The sequence below is a fragment of the Mesoplodon mirus genome, assembly GCF_964341445.2.
Source record: "Mesoplodon mirus genome assembly, chromosome: 1".
In the NCBI taxonomy this organism is placed as follows: Eukaryota; Metazoa; Chordata; class Mammalia; order Artiodactyla; family Ziphiidae; genus Mesoplodon; species Mesoplodon mirus.
Window position 1 is genome coordinate 179,678,455 of NC_138976.1, and position 19,347 is coordinate 179,697,801.

The following is a 19,347-nucleotide window of genomic DNA, read 5'->3' on the forward strand; positions in this document are numbered from 1 at the left end:
ATCTTTATTTATCTTTTTTCTATGTTCTCAGGGTTTATTGTTTTGATCTTCTGATGTCAATTAAAACACTTGGTTATTCATTTTAATAAATATTTTACTTATAAAGATTTGAACTTTTGAAGATTCCAGCTTACTTGTAAGTTTCTAAGGGTCAGGTCCTCTCCATTGTTGCTGGCCTAAGGTTTAGTTCACCATATAGCAATGTATATATTGACCTATTTTCCCCTCGACTTTCTGTGATTCCCTACATCTCACCTTTCTTTGCAGACAAGCCATTTGAAATACACTTAACTTATTTCACAGCCAATAAGTCATTGAAATAATGTGTATTTTTAGAGAAATCTTCTTATATAATTAGGCAGAAAATCTCACCTGCCATAGTTTTCAAAACAGCATAATTTCACTCTTCTCAATGCTTAATCTGTTGTATTACACAACCTTTGAGTATTTAGCTTTATCAATGACATGTACTTTAAAAATGTTTTAGAGATCCTACCAGTCTTTGAAAACATCCTTGTTCCTTGTTTCACGTCCAGTTTTATGTATATATTCTGCCTTGCACCTGATTATTCCAACAATTGATGGATGGCCTTGGGAATCTAATTCTGGTATTGATAGTCTTTACTGATTGTCTCCCCTCATAGCTGATTTCTTCATTATTGTGTAAATTTAGATCATGAGCTCATGTTTAGCTAAACAGCTGACCTTCTAAGAAGCTTAGGTGTGAACGCTCGTAAGCTTCAGCAGAAAGTCGGCAAAGATTTATTTGTGTCCCTCCAATGAGTTGCCCAGGAGGACACCGTTTTCTACAAGTGTTGGTCCAATACTCCCTCTAGAGGAAGGGGACTCCGACAGTGCTGATTGGCGGCCCCCGATCTGGGGCAGGGGCTGTGGGCAGCCTGTGGCCCGGGCAGGAACCTCTTTGCATGTGTCCCTGGGACACATCTGCCTGCGAACTTCGGTCACCTGGCAGGAAGCTACGATGCCCAGACCTATGGTTAGCTGTGCAGCGAGGTGTACTGTGAGGGCAGGTTCCACACACACTTCAAGTAAGAGGTCGGCCTGAGTGGAAAGGTGAGAGTTTGGGCAGCTGTGCAGACAAAGAAGGCGCCCTTTGGCCTGGGCCTAAATGCTTGTGACACCCCACTGGACCTGCCGTGCTCTGAGGGCCCTGCCCTGGGCCCCCTGCTCCCCTGCCCTTTGTTCAGTCACAGCAGAGATGGCCACACCCACTCCTTCAGTGAGGGCAGAGTTCCAACCACCCTCAGCCCCGCCCCCTCTCCGCAGGTTACCCTGGACTACAGAGGCTGCATCCTGAGGCCAGGGCGTTCCGAGAATGCCAAGGGCAGACATGATGACCTTAAATGATTTCCTCTTGTGTCAGGTTTGGTAAACTTTAGGAGCTAGGAAATGGTCCACTTTACAGAAATGTTCAAATTTACTGGCATTTCATATATTCTCTGCTATAACATTGTGCTGATTCTTTCTGTATATTCTTTACTTATGTTTTTGTTTTCCTTAATCAAAGTGTGTCTTTTCAATCTTTTCAAAGAAGATTCTTTGGACTTACTAAATCACCTCAATTTTATACGTTTTCTGTTGTATTAAGTTCTGCTCATATCTTTATTTATCTTTTTTCTATGTTCTCAGGGTTTATTGTTTTGATCTTCTGATGTCAATTAAAACACTTGGTTATTCATTTTAATAAATATTTTACTTATAAAGATTTGAACTTTTGAAGATTCCAGCTTACTTGTAAGTTTCTAAGGGTCAGGTCCTCTCCATTGTTGCTGGCCTAAGGTTTAGTTCACCATATAGCAATGTATATATTGACCTATTTTCCCCTCGACTTTCTGTGATTCCCTACATCTCACCTTTCTTTGCAGACAAGCCATTTGAAATACCCTTAACTTATTTCACAGCCAATAAGTCATTGAAATAATGTGTATTTTTAGAGAAATCTTCTTATATAATTAGGCAGAAAATCTCACCTGCCATAGTTTTCAAAACAGCATAATTTCACTCTTCTCAATGCTTAATCTGTTGTATTACACAACCTTTGAGTATTTAGCTTTATCAATGACATGTACTTTAAAAATGTTTTAGAGATCCTACCAGTCTTTGAAAACATCCTTGTTCCTTGTTTCAGTTCCAGTTTTATGTATATATTCCGCCTTGCACCTGATTATTCCAACAATTGATGGATGGCCTTGGGAATCTAATTCTGGTATTGATCGTGTTTCCTGATTGTCTTCCCTCGTAGCTGATTTTTTCATTATTGTGTAAATTTAGATCATGAGCTCATGTTTAGCTAAACAGCTGACCTTGTAAGACGCTTAGGTGTGTACGCTCGCAAGCTTCAGGAAAAAGTGGGCAAAATTTATTTGTGTCCCTCCAATGAGTTGCCCACGAGGACACCGTTTTCTACAAGTGTTGGTCCAATACTCCCTCTAGAGGAAGGGGACTCCAACAGGGCTGATTGGCGGCCCCCGATCTGGGGCAGGGGCAGTGGGCAGCCTGTGGCCCGGGCAGGAGCCTCTTTGCATGTGTCCCTGGGACACATCTGCCTGCGAACTTCGGTCACCTGGCAGGAAGCTACGATGTCCAGACCTATGGTTAACTGTGCAGCAAGATGTACTGTGAGGACAGGTTCCACACACACTTCAAGTAAGAGGTCGGCCTGAGTGGAAAGGTGAGAGTTTGGGCAGCTGTGCAGACAAAGAAGGCGCCCTTTGGCCTGGGCCTAAATGCTTGTGACACCCCACTGGACCTGCCGTGCTCTGAGGGCCCTGCCCTGGGCCCCCTGCTCCCCTGCCCTTTGTTCAGTCACAGCAGAGATGGCCACACCCACTCCTTCAGTGAGGGCAGAGTTCCAACCACCCTCAGCGCCGCCCACTCTACGCAGGTTACCATGGACTACAGAGGCTGCATCCTGAGGCCAGGGCGTTCCGAGAATGCCAAGGGCAGACATAATGACCTTAAATGATTTCCTCTTGTGTCAGGTTTGGTAAACTTTAGTAGCTAGGAAATGGTCCACTTTAGAGAAATGTTCAAATTTACTGGCATTTCATATATTCTCTGCTATAACATTGTCCTGATTCTTTCTGTATATTCTTTACTTATGTTTTTGCTTTCCTTAATCAAAGTGTGTCTTTTCAATCTTTTCAAAGAAGATTCTTTGGACTTACTAAATCACCTCAATTTTATACGTTTTCTGTTGTATTAAGTTCTGCTCATATCTTTATTTATCTTTTTTCTATGTTCTCAGGGTTTATTGTTTTGATCTTCTGATGTCAATTAAAACACTTGGTTATTCATTTTAATAAATATTTTACTTATAAAGATTTGAACTTTTGAAGATTCCAGCTTACTTGTAAGTTTCTAAGGGTCAGGTCCTCTCCATTGTTGCTGGCCAAAGGTTTAGTTCACCATATAGCAATGTATATATTGACCTATTTTCCCCTCGACTTTCTGTGATTCCCTACATCTCACCTTTCTTTGCAGACAAGCCATTTGAAATACCCTTAACTTATTTCACAGCCAATAAGCCATTGAAATAATGTGTATTTTTAGAGAAATCTTCTTATATATTTAGGCAGAAAATCTCACCTGCCATAGTTTTCAAAACAGCATAATTTCACTCTTCTCAATGCTTAATCTGTTGTATTACACAACCTTTGAGTATTTAGCTTTATCAATGACATGTACTTTAAAAATGTTTTAGAGATCCTACCAGTCTTTGAAAACATCCTTGTTCCTTGTTTCAGGTCCAGTATTATGTATATATTCTGCCTTGCACCTGATTATTCCAACAATTGATGGATGGCCTTGGGAATCTAATTCTGGTATTGATAGTCTTTACTGATTGTCTCCCCTCGTAGCTGATTTCTTCATTATTGTGTAAATTTAGATCATGAGCTCATGTTTAGCTAAACAGCTGACCTTGTAAGACGCTTAGGTATGAGCGCTCGTAAGCTTCAGCAGAAAGTCGGCAAAGATTTATTTGTGTCCCTCCAATGAGTTGCCCACGAGGACACCGTTTTCTACAAGTGTTGGTCCAATACTCCCTCTAGAGGCAGGGGATTCCGACAGGGCTGATTGGCGGCCCCCGATCTGGGGCAGGGGCAGTGGGCAGCCTGTGGCCCGGGCAGGAGCCTCTTTGCATGTGTCCCTGGGACACATCTGCCTGCGAACTTCGGTCACCTGGCAGGAAGCTACGATGCCCAGACCTATGGTTAGCTGTGCAGCGAGGTGTACTGTGAGGACATGTTCCACACACACTTCAAGTAAGAGGTCGGCCTGAGTGGAAAGGTGAGAGTTTGGGCAGCTGCGCAGACAAAGAAGGCGCCCTTTGGCCTGGGCCTAAATGCTTGTGACACCCCACTGGACCTGCCGTGCTCTGAGGGCACAGCCCTGGGCCCCCTGCTCCCCTGCCATTTGTTCAGTCACAGCAGAGATGGCCACACCCACTCCTTCAGTGAGGGCAGAGTTCCAACCACCCTCAGCCCCGCCCCCTCTCCGCAGGTTACCTTGGACTACAGAGGCTGCATCCTGAGGCCAGGGCGTTCCGAGAATGCCAAGGGCAGACATGATGACCTTAAATGATTTCCTCTTGTGTCAGGTTTGGTAAACCTTAGGAGCTAGGAAATGGTCCACTTTACAGAAATGTTCAAATTTACTGGCATTTCATATATTCTCTGCTATAACATTGTGCTGATTCTTTCTGTATATTCTTTACTTATGTTTTTGTTTTCCTTAATCAACGTGTGTCTTTTCAATCTTTTCAAAGAAGATTCTTTGGACTTACTAAATCACCTCAATTTTATACGATTTCTGTTGTATTAAGTTCTGCTCATATCTTTATTTATCTTTTTTCTATGTTCTCAGGGTTTATTGTTTTGATCTTCTGATGTCAATTAAAACACTTGGTTATTCATTTTAATAAATATTTTACTTATAAAGATTTGAACTTTTGAAGATTCCAGCTTACTTGTAAGTTTCTAAGGGTCAGGTCCTCTCCATTGTTGCTGGCCTAAGGTTTAGTTCACCATATAGCAATGTATATATTGACCTATTTTCCCCTCGACTTTCTGTGATTCCCTACATCTCACCTTTCTTTGCAGACAAGCCATTTGAAATACCCTTAACTTATTTCACAGCCAATAAGTCATTGAAATAATGTGTATTTTTAGAGAAATCTTCTTATATAATTAGGCAGAAAATCTCACCTGCCATAGTTTTCAAAACAGCATAATTTCACTCTTCTCAATGCTTAATCTGTTGTATTACACAACCTTTGAGTATTTAGCTTTATCAATGACATGTACTTTAAAAATGTTTTAGAGATCCTACCAGTCTTTGAAAACATCCTTGTTCCTTGTTTCACGTCCAGTTTTATGTATATATTCTGCCTTGCACCTGATTATTCCAACAATTGATGGATGGCCTTGGGAATCTAATTCTGGTATTGATAGTCTTTACTGATTGTCTCCCCTCATAGCTGATTTCTTCATTATTGTGTAAATTTAGATCATGAGCTCATGTTTAGCTAAACAGCTGACCTTGTAAGACGCTTAGGTGTGAACGCTCGTAAGCTTCAGCAGAAAGACGGCAAAGATTTATTTGTGTCCCTCCAATGAGTTGCCCACGAGGACACCGTTTTCTACAAGTGTTGGTCCAATACTCCCTCTAGAGGAAGGGGACTCCGACAGGGCTGATTGGCGGCCACCGATCTGGGGCAGGGGCAGTTGGCAGCCTGTGGCCCGGGCAGGAACCTCTTTGCATGTGTCCCTGGGACACATCTGCCTGCGAACTTCGGTCACCTGGCAGGAAGCTACGATGCCCAGACCTATGGTTAGCTGTGCAGCGAGGTGTACTGTGAGGGCAGGTTCCACACACACTTCAAGTAAGAGGTCGGCCTGAGTGGAAAGGTGAGAGTTTGGGCAGCTGTGCAGACAAAGAAGGCGCCCTTTGGCCTGGGCCTAAATGCTTGTGACACCCCACTGGACCTGCCGTGCTCTGAGGGCCCTGCCCTGGGCCCCCTGCTCCCATGCCCTTTGTTCAGTCACAGCAGAGATGGCCACACCCACTCCTTCAGTGAGGGCAGAGTTCCAACCACCCTCAGCCCCGCCCCCTCTCCGCAGGTTTCCCTGGACTACAGAGGCTGCATCCTGAGGCCAGGGCGTTCCGAGAATGCCAAGGGCAGACATGATGACCTTAAATGATTTCCTCTTGTGTCAGGTTTGGTAAACTTTAGGAGCTAGGAAATGGTCCACTTTACAGAAATGTTCAAATTTACTGGCATTTCATATATTCTCTGCTATAACATTGTGCTGATTCTTTCTGTATATTCTTTACTTATGTTTTTGTTTTCCTTAATCAAAGTGTGTCTTTTCAATCTTTTCAAAGAAGATTCTTTGGACTTACTAAATCACCTCAATTTTATACGTTTTCTGTTGTATTAAGTTCTGCTCATATCTTTATTTATCTTTTTTCTATGTTCTCAGGGTTTATTGTTTTGATCTTCTGATGTCAATTAAAACACTTGGTTATTCATTTTAATAAATATTTTACTTATAAAGATTTGAACTTTTGAAGATTCCAGCTTACTTGTAAGTTTCTAAGGGTCAGGTCCTCTCCATTGTTGCTGGCCTAAGGTTTAGTTCACCATATAGCAATGTATATATTGACCTATTTTCCCCTCGACTTTCTGTGATTCCCTACATCTCACCTTTCTTTGCAGACAAGCCATTTGAAATACACTTAACTTATTTCACAGCCAATAAGACATTGAAATAATGTGTATTTTTAGAGAAATCTTATTATATAATTAGGCAGAAAATCTCACCTGCCATAGTTTTCAAAACAGCATAATTTCACTCTTCTCAATGCTTAATCTGTTGTATTACACAACCTTTGAGTATTTAGCTTTATCAATGACATGTAGAGATCCTACCAGTCTTTGAAAACATCCTTGTTCCTTGTTTCAGGTCCAGTTTTATGTATATATTTTGCCTTGCACCTGATTATTCCAACAATTGATGGATGGCCTTGGGAATCTAATTCTGGTATTGATAGTCTTTACTGATTGTCTCCCCTCGTAGCTGATTTTTTCATTATTGTGTAAATTTAGATCATGAGCTCATGTTTAGCTAAACAGCTGACCTTGTAAGACGCTTAGGTGTGTACGCTTGCAAGCTTCAGGAAAAAGTCGGCAAAATTTATTTGTGTCCCTCCAATGAGTTGCCCACGAGGACACCGTTTTCTACAAGTGTTGGTCCAATACTCCCTCTAGAGGAAGGGGACACCGACAGGGCTGTTTGTCGGCCCCAGATCTGGGGCAGGGGCAGTGGGCAGCCTGTGGCCCGGGCTGGAGCCTCTTTGCATGTGTCCCTGGGACACATCTGCCTGCGAACTTCGGTCACCTGGCAGGAAGCTACGATGTCCAGACCTATGGTTAACTGTGCAGCAAGGTGTACTGTGAGGACAGGTTCCACACACACTTCAAGTAAGAGGTCGGCCTGAGTGGAAAGGTGAGAGTTTGGGCAGCTGTGCAGACAAAGAAGGTGCCCTTTGGCCTGGGCCTAAATGCTTGTGACAGCCCACTGGACCTGCTGGGCTCTGAGGGCCCTGCCCTGGGCCCCCTGCTCCCCTGCCCTTTGTTCAGTCAGAGCAGAGATGGCCACACCCACTCCTTCAGTGAGGGCAGAGTTCCAACCACCCTCAGCCCCGCCCCCTCTCCGCAGGTTACCCTGGACTACAGAGGCTGCATCCTGAGGCCAGGGCGTTCCGAGAATGCCAAGGGCAGACATGATGACCTTAAATGATTTCCTCTTGTGTCAGGTTTGGTAAACTTTAGGAGCTAGGAAATGGTCCACTTTACAGAAATGTTCAAATTTACTGGCATTTCATATATTCTCTGCTATAACATTGTCCTGATTCTTTCTGTATATTCTTTACTTATGTTTTTGTTTTCCTTAATCAAAGTGTGTCTTTTCAATCTTTTCAAAGAAGATTCTTTGGACTTACTAAATCACCTCAATTTTATACGTTTTCTGTTGTATTAAGTTCTGCTCATATCTTTATTTATCTTTTTTCTATGTTCTCAGGGTTTATTGTTTTGATCTTCTGATGTCAATTAAAACACTTGGTTATTCATTTTAATAAATATTTTACTTATAAAGATTTGAACTTTTGAAGATTCCAGCTTACTTGTAAGTTTCTAAGGGTCAGGTCCTCTCCATTGTTGCTGGCCTAAGGTTTAGTTCACCATATAGCAATGTATATATTGACCTATTTTCCCCTCGACTTTCTGTGATTCCCTACATCTCACCTGTCTTTGCAGACAAGCCATTTGAAATACCCTTAACTTATTTCACAGCCAATAAGTCATTGAAATAATGTGTATTTTTAGAGAAATCTTCTTATATAATTAGGCAGAAAATCTCACCTGCCATAGTTTTCAAAACAGCATAATTTCACTCTTCTCAATGCTTAATCTGTTGTATTACACAACCTTTGAGTATTTAGCTTTATCAATGACATGTACTTTAAAAATGTTTTAGAGATCCTACCAGTCTTTGAAAACATCCTTGTTCCTTGTTTCAGTTCCAGTTTTATGTATATATTCCGCCTTGCACCTGATTATTCCAACAATTGATGGATGGCCTTGGGAATCTAATTCTGGTATTGATCGTGTTTCCTGATTGTCTTCCCTCGTAGCTGATTTTTTCATTATTGTGTAAATTTAGATCATGAGCTCATGTTTAGCTAAACAGCTGACCTTGTAAGACGCTTAGGTGTGTACGCTCGCAAGCTTCAGGAAAAAGTCGGCAAAATTTATTTGTGTCCCTCCAATGAGTTGCCCACGAGGACACCGTTTTCTACAAGTGTTGGTCCAATACTCCCTCTAGAGGAAGGGGACTCCGACAGGGTTGATTGGCGGCCCCCGATCTGGGGCAGGGGCAGTGGGCAGCCTGTGGCCCGGGCTGGAGCCTCTTTGCATGTGTCCCTGGGACACATCTGCCTGCGAACTTCGGTCACCTGGCAGGAAGCTACGATGTCCAGACCTATGGTTAACTGTGCAGCAAGATGTAGTGTGAGGACAGGTTCCACACACACTTCAAGTAAGAGGTCGGCCTGAGTGGAAAGGTGAGAGTTTGGGCAGCTGTGCAGACAAAGAAGGCGCCCTTTGGCCTGGGCCTAAATGCTTGTGACACCCCACTGGACCTGCCGTGCTCTGAGGGCCCTGCCCTGGGCCCCCTGCTCCCCAGCCCTTTGTTCAGTCACAGCAGAGATGGCCACACCCACTCCTTCAGTGAGGGCAGAGTTCCAACCACCCTCAGCGCCGCCCACTCTACGCAGGTTACCATGGACTACAGAGGCTGCATCCTGAGGCCAGGGCGTTCCGAGAATGCCAAGGGCAGACATAATGACCTTAAATGATTTCCTCTTGTGTCAGGTTTGGTAAACTTTAGGAGCTAGGAAATGGTCCACTTTAGAGAAATGTTCAAATTTACGGGCATTTCATATATTCTCTGCTATAACATTGTGCTGATTCTTTCTGTATATTCTTTACTTATGTTTTTGCTTTCCTTAATCAAAGTGTGTCTTTTCAATCTTTTCAAAGAAGATTCTTTGGACTTACTAAATCACCTCAATTTTATACGTTTTCTGTTGTATTAAGTTCTGCTCATATCTTTATTTATCTTTTTTCTATGTTCTCAGGGTTTATTGTTTTGATCTTCTGATGTCAATTAAAACACTTGGTTATTCATTTTAATAAATATTTTACTTATAAAGATTTGAACTTTTGAAGATTCCAGCTTACTTGTAAGTTTCTAAGGGTCAGGTCCTCTCCATTGTTGCTGGCCAAAGGTTTAGTTCACCATATAGCAATGTATATATTGACCTATTTTCCCCTCGACTTTCTGTGATTCCCTACATCTCACCTTTCTTTGCAGACAAGCCATTTGAAATACCCTTAACTTATTTCACAGCCAATAAGCCATTGAAATAATGTGTATTTTTAGAGAAATCTTCTTATATATTTAGGCAGAAAATCTCACCTGCCATAGTTTTCAAAACAGCATAATTTCACTCTTCTCAATGCTTAACCTGTTGTATTACACAACCTTTGAGTATTTAGCTTTATCAATGACATGTACTTTAAAAATGTTTTAGAGATCCTACCAGTCTTTGAAAACATCCTTGTTCCTTGTTTCAGGTCCAGTTTAATGTATATATTCTGCCTTGCACCTGATTATTCCAACAATTGATGGATGGCCTTGGGAATCTAATTCTGGTATTGATAGTCTTTACTGATTGTCTCCCCTCGTAGCTGATTTCTTCATTATTGTGTAAATTTAGATCATGAGGTCATGTTTAGCTAAACAGCTGACCTTGTAAGACGCTTAGGTGTGAGCGCTCGTAAGCTTCAGCAGAAAGTCGGCAAAGATTTATTTGTGTCCCTCCAATGAGTTGCCCACGAGGACACCGTTTTCTACAAGTGTTGGTCCAATACTCCCTCTAGAGGCAGGGGACTCCGACAGGGCTGATTGGCGGCCCCCGATCTGGGGCAGGGGCAGTGGGCAGCCTGTGGCCCGGGCAGGAGCCTCTTTGCATGTGTCCATGGGACACATCTGCCTGCGAACTTCGGTCACCTGGCAGGAAGCTACGATGCCCAGACCTATGGTTAGCTGTGCAGCGAGGTGTACTGTGAGGACATGTTCCACACACACTTCAAGTAAGAGGTCGGCCTGAGTGGAAAGGTGAGAGTTTGGGCAGCTGCGCAGACAAAGAAGGCGCCCTTTGGCCTGGGCCTAAATGCTTGTGACACGCCACTGGACCTGCCGTGCTCTGAGGGCACAGCCCTGGGCCCCCTGCTCCCCTGCCATTTGTTCAGTCACAGCAGAGATGGCCACACCCACTCCTTCAGTGAGGGCAGAGTTCCAACCACCCTCAGCCCCGCCCCCTCTCCGCAGGTTACCCAGGACTACAGAGGCTGCATCCTGAGGCCAGGGCGTTCCGAGAATGCCAAGGGCAGACATGATGACCTTAAATGATTTCCTCTTGTGTCAGGTTTGGTAAACCTTAGGAGCTAGGAAATGGTCCACTTTACAGAAATGTTCAAATTTACTGGCATTTCATATATTCTCTGCTATAACATTGTGCTGATTCTTTCTGTATATTCTTTACTTATGTTTTTGTTTTCCTTAATCAACGTGTGTCTTTTCAATCTTTTCAAAGAAGATTCTTTGGACTTACTAAATCACCTCAATTTTAAACGATTTCTGTTGTATTAAGTTCTGCTCATATCTTTATTTATCTTTTTTCTATGTTCTCAGGGTTTATTGTTTTGATCTTCTGATGTCAATTAAAACACTTGGTTATTCATTTTAATAAATATTTTACTTATAAAGATTTGAACTTTTGAAGATTCCAGCTTACTTGTAAGTTTCTAAGGGTCAGGTCCTCTCCATTGTTGCTGGCCTAAGGTTTAGTTCACCATATAGCAATGTATATATTGACCTATTTTCCCCTCGACTTTCTGTGATTCCCTACATCTCACCTTTCTTTGCAGACAAGCCATTTGAAATACCCTTAACTTATTTCACAGCCAATAAGTCATTGAAATAATGTGTATTTTTAGAGAAATCTTCTTATATAATTAGGCAGAAAATCTCACCTGCCATAGTTTTCAAAACAGCATAATTTCACTCTTCTCAATGCTTAATCTGTTGTATTACACAACCTTTGAGTATTTAGCTTTATCAATGACATGTACTTTAAAAATGTTTTAGAGATCCTACCAGTCTTTGAAAACATCCTTGTTCCTTGTTTCATGTCCAGTTTTATGTATATATTCTGCCTTGCACCTGATTATTCCAACAATTGATGGATGGCCTTGGGAATCTAATTCTGGTATTGATAGTCTTTACTGATTGTCTCCCCTCATAGCTGATTTCTTCATTATTGTGTAAATTTAGATCATAAGCTCATGTTTAGCTAAACAGCTGACCTTCTAAGAAGCTTAGGTGTGAACGCTAGTAAGCTTCAGCAGAAAGTCGGCAAAGATTTATTTGTGTCCCTCCAATGAGTTGCCCAGGAGGACACCGTTTTCTACAAGTGTTGGTCCAATACTCCCTCTAGAGGAAGGGGACTCCGACAGGGCTGATTGGCGGCCCCCATCTGGGGCAGGGGCAGTTGGCAGCCTGTGGCCCGGGCAGGAACCTCTTTGCATGTGTCCCTGGGACACATCTGCCTGCGAACTTCGGTCACCTGGCAGGAAGCTACGATGCCCAGACCTATGGTTAGCTGTGCAGCGAGGTGTACTGTGAGGGCAGGTTCCACACACACTTCAAGTAAGAGGTCGGCCTGAGTGGAAAGGTGAGAGTTTGGGCAGCTGTGCAGACAAAGAAGGCGCCCTTTGGCCTGGGCCTAAATGCTTGTGACACCCCACTGGACCTGCCGTGCTCTGAGGGCCCTGCCCTGGGCCCCCTGCTCCCATGCCCTTTGTTCAGTCACAGCAGAGATGGCCACACCCACTCCTTCAGTGAGGGCAGAGTTCCAACCACCCTCAGCCCCGCCCCCTCTCCGCAGGTTACCATGGACTACAGAGGCTGCATCCTGAGGCCAGGGCGTTCCGAGAATGCCAAGGGCAGACATGATGACCTTAAATGATTTCCTCTTGTGTCAGGTTTGGTAAACTTTAGGAGCTAGGAAATGGTCCACTTTACAGAAATGTTCAAATTTACTGGCATTTCATATATTCTCTGCTATAACATTGTGCTGATTCTTTCTGTATATTCTTTACTTATGTTTTTGTTTTCCTTAATCAAAGTGTGTCTTTTCAATCTTTTCAAAGAAGATTCTTTGGACTTACTAAATCACCTCAATTTTATACGTTTTCTGTTGTATTAAGTTCTGCTCATATCTTTATTTATCTTTTTTCTATGTTCTCAGGGTTTATTGTTTTGATCTTCTGATGTCAATTAAAACACTTGGTTATTCATTTTAATAAATATTTTACTTATAAAGATTTGAACTTTTGAAGATTCCAGCTTACTTGTAAGTTTCTAAGGGTCAGGTCCTCTCCATTGTTGCTGGCCTAAGGTTTAGTTCACCATATAGCAATGTATATATTGACCTATTTTCCCCTCGACTTTCTGTGATTCCCTACATCTCACCTTTCTTTGTAGACAAGCCATTTGAAATACACTTAACTTATTTCACAGCCAATAAGTCATTGAAATAATGTGTATTTTTAGAGAAATCTTATTATATAATTAGGCAGAAAATCTCACCTGCCATAGTTTTCAAAACAGCATAATTTCACTCTTCTCAATGCTTAATCTGTTGTATTACACAACCTTTGAGTATTTAGCTTTATCAATGACATGTAGAGATCCTACCAGTCTTTGAAAACATCCTTGTTCCTTGTTTCAGGTCCAGTTTTATGTATATATTCTGCCTTGCACCTGATTATTCCAACAATTGATGGATGGCCTTGGGAATCTAATTCTGGTATTGATAGTCTTTACTGATTGTCTCCCCTCGTAGCTGATTTCTTCATTATTGTGTAAATTTAAATCATGAGCTCATGTTTAGCTAAACAGCTGACCTTGTAAGACGCTTAGGTGTGTACGCTCGCAAGCTTCAGGAAAAAGTGGGCAAAATTTATTTGTGTCCCTCCAATGAGTTGCCCACGAGGACACCGTTTTCTACAAGTGTTGGTCCAATACTCCCTCTAGAGGAAGGGGACTCCGACAGGGCTGATTGGCGGCCCCTGATCTGGGGCAGGGGCAGTGGGCAGCCTGTGGCCCGGGCTGGAGCCTCTTTGAATGTGTCCCTGGGACACAACTGCCTGCGAACTTCGGTCACCTTGCAGGAAGCTACGATGTCCAGACCTATGGTTAACTGTGCAGCAAGGTGTACTGTGAGGACAGGTTCCACACACACTTCAAGTAAGAGGTCGGCCTGAGTGGAAAGGTGAGAGTTTGGGCAGCTGTGCAGACAAAGAAGGCGCCCTTTGGCCTGGGCCTAAATGCTTGTGACAGCCCACTGGACCTGCCGTGCTCTGAGGGCCCTGCCCTGGGCCCCCTGCTCCCCTGCCCTTTGTTCAGTCACAGCAGAGATGGCCACACCCACTCCTTCAGTGAGGCCAGAGTTCCAACCACCCTCAGCCCCGCCCCCTCTCCGCAGTTTACCCTGGACTACAGAGGCTGCATCCTGAGGCCAGGGCGTTCCGAGAATGCCAAGGGCAGACATGATGACCTTAAATGATTTCCTCTTGTGTCAGCTTTGGTAAACTTTAGGAGCTAGGAAATGGTCCACTTTACAGAAATGTTCAAATTTACTGGCATTTCATATATTCTCTGCTATAACATTGTGCTGATTCTTTCTGTATATTCTTTACTTATGTTTTTGTTTTCCTTAATCAAAGTGTGTCTTTTCAATCTTTTCAAAGAAGATTCTTTGGACTTACTAAATCACCTGAATTTTATACGTTTTCTGTTGTATTAAGTTCTGCTCATATCTTTATTTATCTTTTTTCTATGTTCTCAGGGTTTATTGTTTTGATCTTCTGATGTCAATTAAAACACTTGGTTATTCATTTTAATAAATATTTTACTTATAAAGATTTGAACTTTTGAAGATTCCAGCTTACTTGTAAGTTTCTAAGGGTCAGGTCCTCTCCATTGTTGCTGGCCTAAGGTTTAGTTCACCATATAGCAATGTATATATTGACCTATTTTCCCCTCGACTTTCTGTGATTCCCTACATCTCACCTTTCTTTGCAGACAAGCCATTTGAAATACCCGTAACTTATTTCACAGCCAATAAGTCATTGAAATAATGTGTATTTTTAGAGAAATCTTCTTATATAATTAGGCAGAAAATCTCACCTGCCATAGTTTTCAAAACAGCATAATTTCACTCTTCTCAATGCTTAATCTGTTGTATTACACAACCTTTGAGTATTTAGCTTTATCAATGACAGGTAGAGATCCTACCAGTCTTTGAAAACATCCTTGTTCCTTGTTTTAGGTCCAGTTTTATGTATATATTCTGCCTTGCACCTGATTATTCCAACAATTGATGGATGGCCTTGGGAATCTATTTCTGGTATTGATAGTCTTTACTGATTGTCTCACCTCGTAGCTGATTTCTTCATTATTGTGTAAATTTAGATCATGAGCTCATGTTTAGCTAAACAGCTGACCTTGTAAGACGCTTAGGTGTGAACGCTCGTAAGCTTCCTCAGAAAGATGGCAAAGATTTATTTGTGTCCCTCCAATGAGTTGCCCACGAGGACACCGTTTTCTACAAGTGTTGGTCCAATACTCCCTCTAGAGGCAGGGGACTCCGACAGGGCTGATTGGCGGCCCCCGGTCTGGGGCAGGGGCAGTGGGCAGCCTGTCGCCCGGGCAGGAGCCTCTTTGCATGTGTCCATGGGACACATCTGCCTGCGAACTTCGGTCACCTTGCAGGAAGCTACGATGCCCAGACCTATGGTTAGCTGTGCAGCGAGGTGTACTGTGAGGACAGGTTCCACACACACTTCAAGTAAGAGGTCGGCCTGAGTGGAAAGGTGAGAGTTTGGGCAGCTGTGCAGACAAAGAAGGCGCCCTTTGGCCTGGGCCTAAATGCTTGTGACACCCCACTGGACCTGCCGTGCTCTGAGGGCACAGCCCTGGGCCCCCTGCTCCCCTGCCCTTTGTTCAGTCACAGCAGAGATGGCCACACCCACTCCTTCAGTGAGGGCAGAGTTCCAACCACCCTCAGCCCCGCCCCCTCTCCGCAGGTTACCCTGGACTACAGAGGCTGCATCCTGAGGCCAGGGCGTTCCGAGAATGCCAAGGGCAGACATGATGACCTTAAATGATTTCCTCTTGTGTCAGCTTTGGTAAACCTTAGGAGCTAGGAAATGGTCCACTTTACAGAAATGTTCAAATTTACTGGCATTTCATATATTCTCTGCTATAACATTGTGCTGATTCTTTCTGTATATTCTTTACTTATGTTTTTGTTTTCCTTAATCAAAGTGTGTCTTTTCAATCTTTTCAAAGAAGATTCTTTGGACTTACTAAATCACCTCAATTTTATACTTTTTCTGTTGTATTAAGTTCTACTCATATCTTTATTTTTCTTTTTTTCTATGTTCTCAGGGTTTATTGTTTTGATCTTCTGATGTCAATTAAAACACTTGGTTATTCATTTTAATTAATATTTTACTTATAAAGATTTGAACTTTTGAAGATTCCAGCTTACTTGTAAGTTTCTAAGGGTCAGGTCCTCTCCATTGTTGCTGGCCTAAGGTTTAGTTCACCATATAGCAATGTATATATTGACCTATTTTCCCCTCGACTTTCTGTGATTCCCTACATCTCACCTTTCTTTGCAGACAAGCCATTTGAAATACACTTAACTTATTTCACAGCCAATAAGTCATTGAAATAATGTGTATTTTTAGAGAAATCTTCTTATATATTAAGGCAGAAAATCTCACCTGCCATAGTTTTCAAAACAGCATAATTTCACTCTTCTCAATGCTTAATCTGTTGTATTACACAACCTTTGAGTATTTAGCTTTATCAATGACATGTACTTTAAAAATGTTTTAGAGATCCTACCAGTCTTTGAAAACATCCTTGTTCCTTGTTTCAGTTCCAGTTTTATGTATATATTCCGCCTTGCACCTGATTATTCCAACAATTGATGGATGGCCTTGGGAATCTAATTCTGGTATTGATACTCTTTCCTGATTGTCTTCCCTCGTAGCTGATTTTTTCATTATTGTGTAAATTTAGATCATGAGCTCATGTTTAGCTAAACAGCTGACCTTGTAAGACGCTTAGGTGTGTACGCTCGCAAGCTTCAGGAAAAAGTCGGCAAAATTTATTTGTGTCCCTCCAATGAGTTGCCCACGAGGACACCGTTTTCTACAAGTGTTGGTCCAATACTCCCTCTAGAGGAAGGGGACTCCGTCAGGGCTGATTGGGGGCCCCCGATCTGGGGCAGGGGCAGTGGGCAGCCTGTGGCCCGGGCTGGAGCCTCTTTGCATGTGTCCCTGGGACACATCTGCCTGCGAACTTCGGTCACCTGGCCGGAAGCTACGATGTCCAGACCTATGGTTAACTGTGCAGTAAGGTGTACTGTGAGGACAGGTTCCACACACACTTCAAGTAAGAGGTCGGCCTGAGTGGAAAGGTGAGAGTTTGGGCAGCTGTGCAGACAAAGAAGGCGCCCTTTGGCCTGGGCCTAAATGCTTGTGACACCCCACTGGACCTGCCGTGCTCTGACGGCCCTGCCCTGGGCCCCCTGCTCCCCTGCCCTTTGTTCAGTCACAGCAGAGATGGCCACACCCACTCCTTCAGTGAGGGCAGAGTTCCAACCACCCTCAGCCCCGCCCCCTCTCCGCAGGTTACCATGGACTACAGAGGCTGCATCCTGAGGCCAGGGCGTTCCGAGAATGCCAAGGGCAGACATGATGACCTTAAATGATTTCCTCTTGTGTCAGGTTTGGTAAAATTTAGGAGCTAGGAAAAGGTCCACTTTACAGAAATGTTCAAATTTACTGGCATTTCATATATTCTCTGCTATAACATTGTCCTGATTCTTTCTGTATATTCTTTACTTATGTTTTTGTTTTCCTTAATCAAAGTGTGTCTTTTCAATCTTTTCAAAGAAGATTCTTTGGACTTACTAAATCACCTCAATTTTATACGTTTTCCGTTGTATTAAGTTCTGCTCATATCTTTATTTATCTTTTTTTCTATGTTCTCAGGGTTTATTGTTTTGATCTTCTGATGTCAATTAAAACACTTGGTTATTCATTTTAATAAATATTTTACTTATAAAGATTTGAACTTTTGAAGATTCCAGCTTACTTGTAAGTTTCTAAGGGTCAGGTCCTCTCCATTGTTGCTGGCCTAAGGTTTAGTTCACCATATAGCAATGTATATATTGACCTATTTTCCCCTCGACTTTCTGTGATTCCCTACATCTCACCTTTCTTTGCAGACAAGCCATTTGAAATACCCTTAACTTATTTCACAGCCAATAAGTCATTGAAATAATGTGTATTTTTAGAGAAATCTTCTTATATAATTAGGCAGAAAATCTCACCTGCCATAGTTTTCAAAACAGCATAATTTCACTCTTCTCAATGCTTAATCTGTTGTATTACACAACCTTTGAGTATTTAGCTTTATCAATGACATGTACTTTAAAAATGTTTTAGAGATCCTACCAGTCTTTGAAAACATCCTTGTTCCTTGTTTCACGTCCAGTTTTATGTATATATTCTGCCTTGCACCTGATTATTCCAACAATTGATGGATGGCCTTGGGAATCTAATTCTGGTATTGATAGTCTTTACTGATTGTCTCCCCTCATAGCTGATTTCTTCAGTATTGTGTAAATTTAGATCATGAGCTCATGTTTAGCTAAACAGCTGACCTTGTAAGACGCTTAGGTGTGAACGCTCGTAAGCTTCAGCAGAAAGATGGCAAAGATTTATTTGTGTCCCTCCAATGAGTTGCCCACGAGGACACCGTTTTCTACAAGTGTTGGTCCAATACTCCCTCTAGAGGCAGGGGACTCCGACAGGGCTGATTGGCGGCCCCCGGTCTGGGGCAGGGGCAGTGGGCAGCCTGTCGCCCGGGCAGGAGCCTCTTTGCATGTGTCCATGGGACACATCTGCCTGCGAACTTCGGTCACCTGGCAGGAAGCTACGATGCCCAGACCTATGGTTAGCTGTGCAGCGAGGTGTACTGTGAGGACAGGTTCCACACACACTTCAAGTAAGAGGTCGGCCTGAGTGGAAAGGTGAGAGTTTGGGCAGCTGTGCAGACAAAGAAGGCGCCCTTTGGCCTGGGCCTAAATGCTTGTGACACCACACTGGACCTTCCGTGCTCTGAGGGCACAGCCCTGGGCCCCCTGCTCCCCTGCCCTTTGTTCAGTCACAGCAGAGATGGCCACACCCACTCCTTCAGTGAGGGCAGAGTTCCAACCACCCTCAGCCCCGCCCCCTCTCCGCAGGTTACCATGGACTACAGAGGCTGCATCCTGAGGCCAGGGCGTTCCGAGAATGCCAAGGGCAGACATGATGACCTTAAATGATTTCCTCTTGTGTCAGGTTTGGTAAACTTTAGGAGCTAGGAAATGGTCCACTTTACAGAAATGTTCAAATTTACTGGCATTTCATATATTCTCTGCTATAACATTGTGCTGATTCTTTCTGTATATTCTTTACTTATGTTTTTGTTTTCCTTAATCAAAGTGTGTCTTTTCAATCTTTTCAAAGAAGATTCTTTGGACTTACTAAATCACCTCAATTTTATA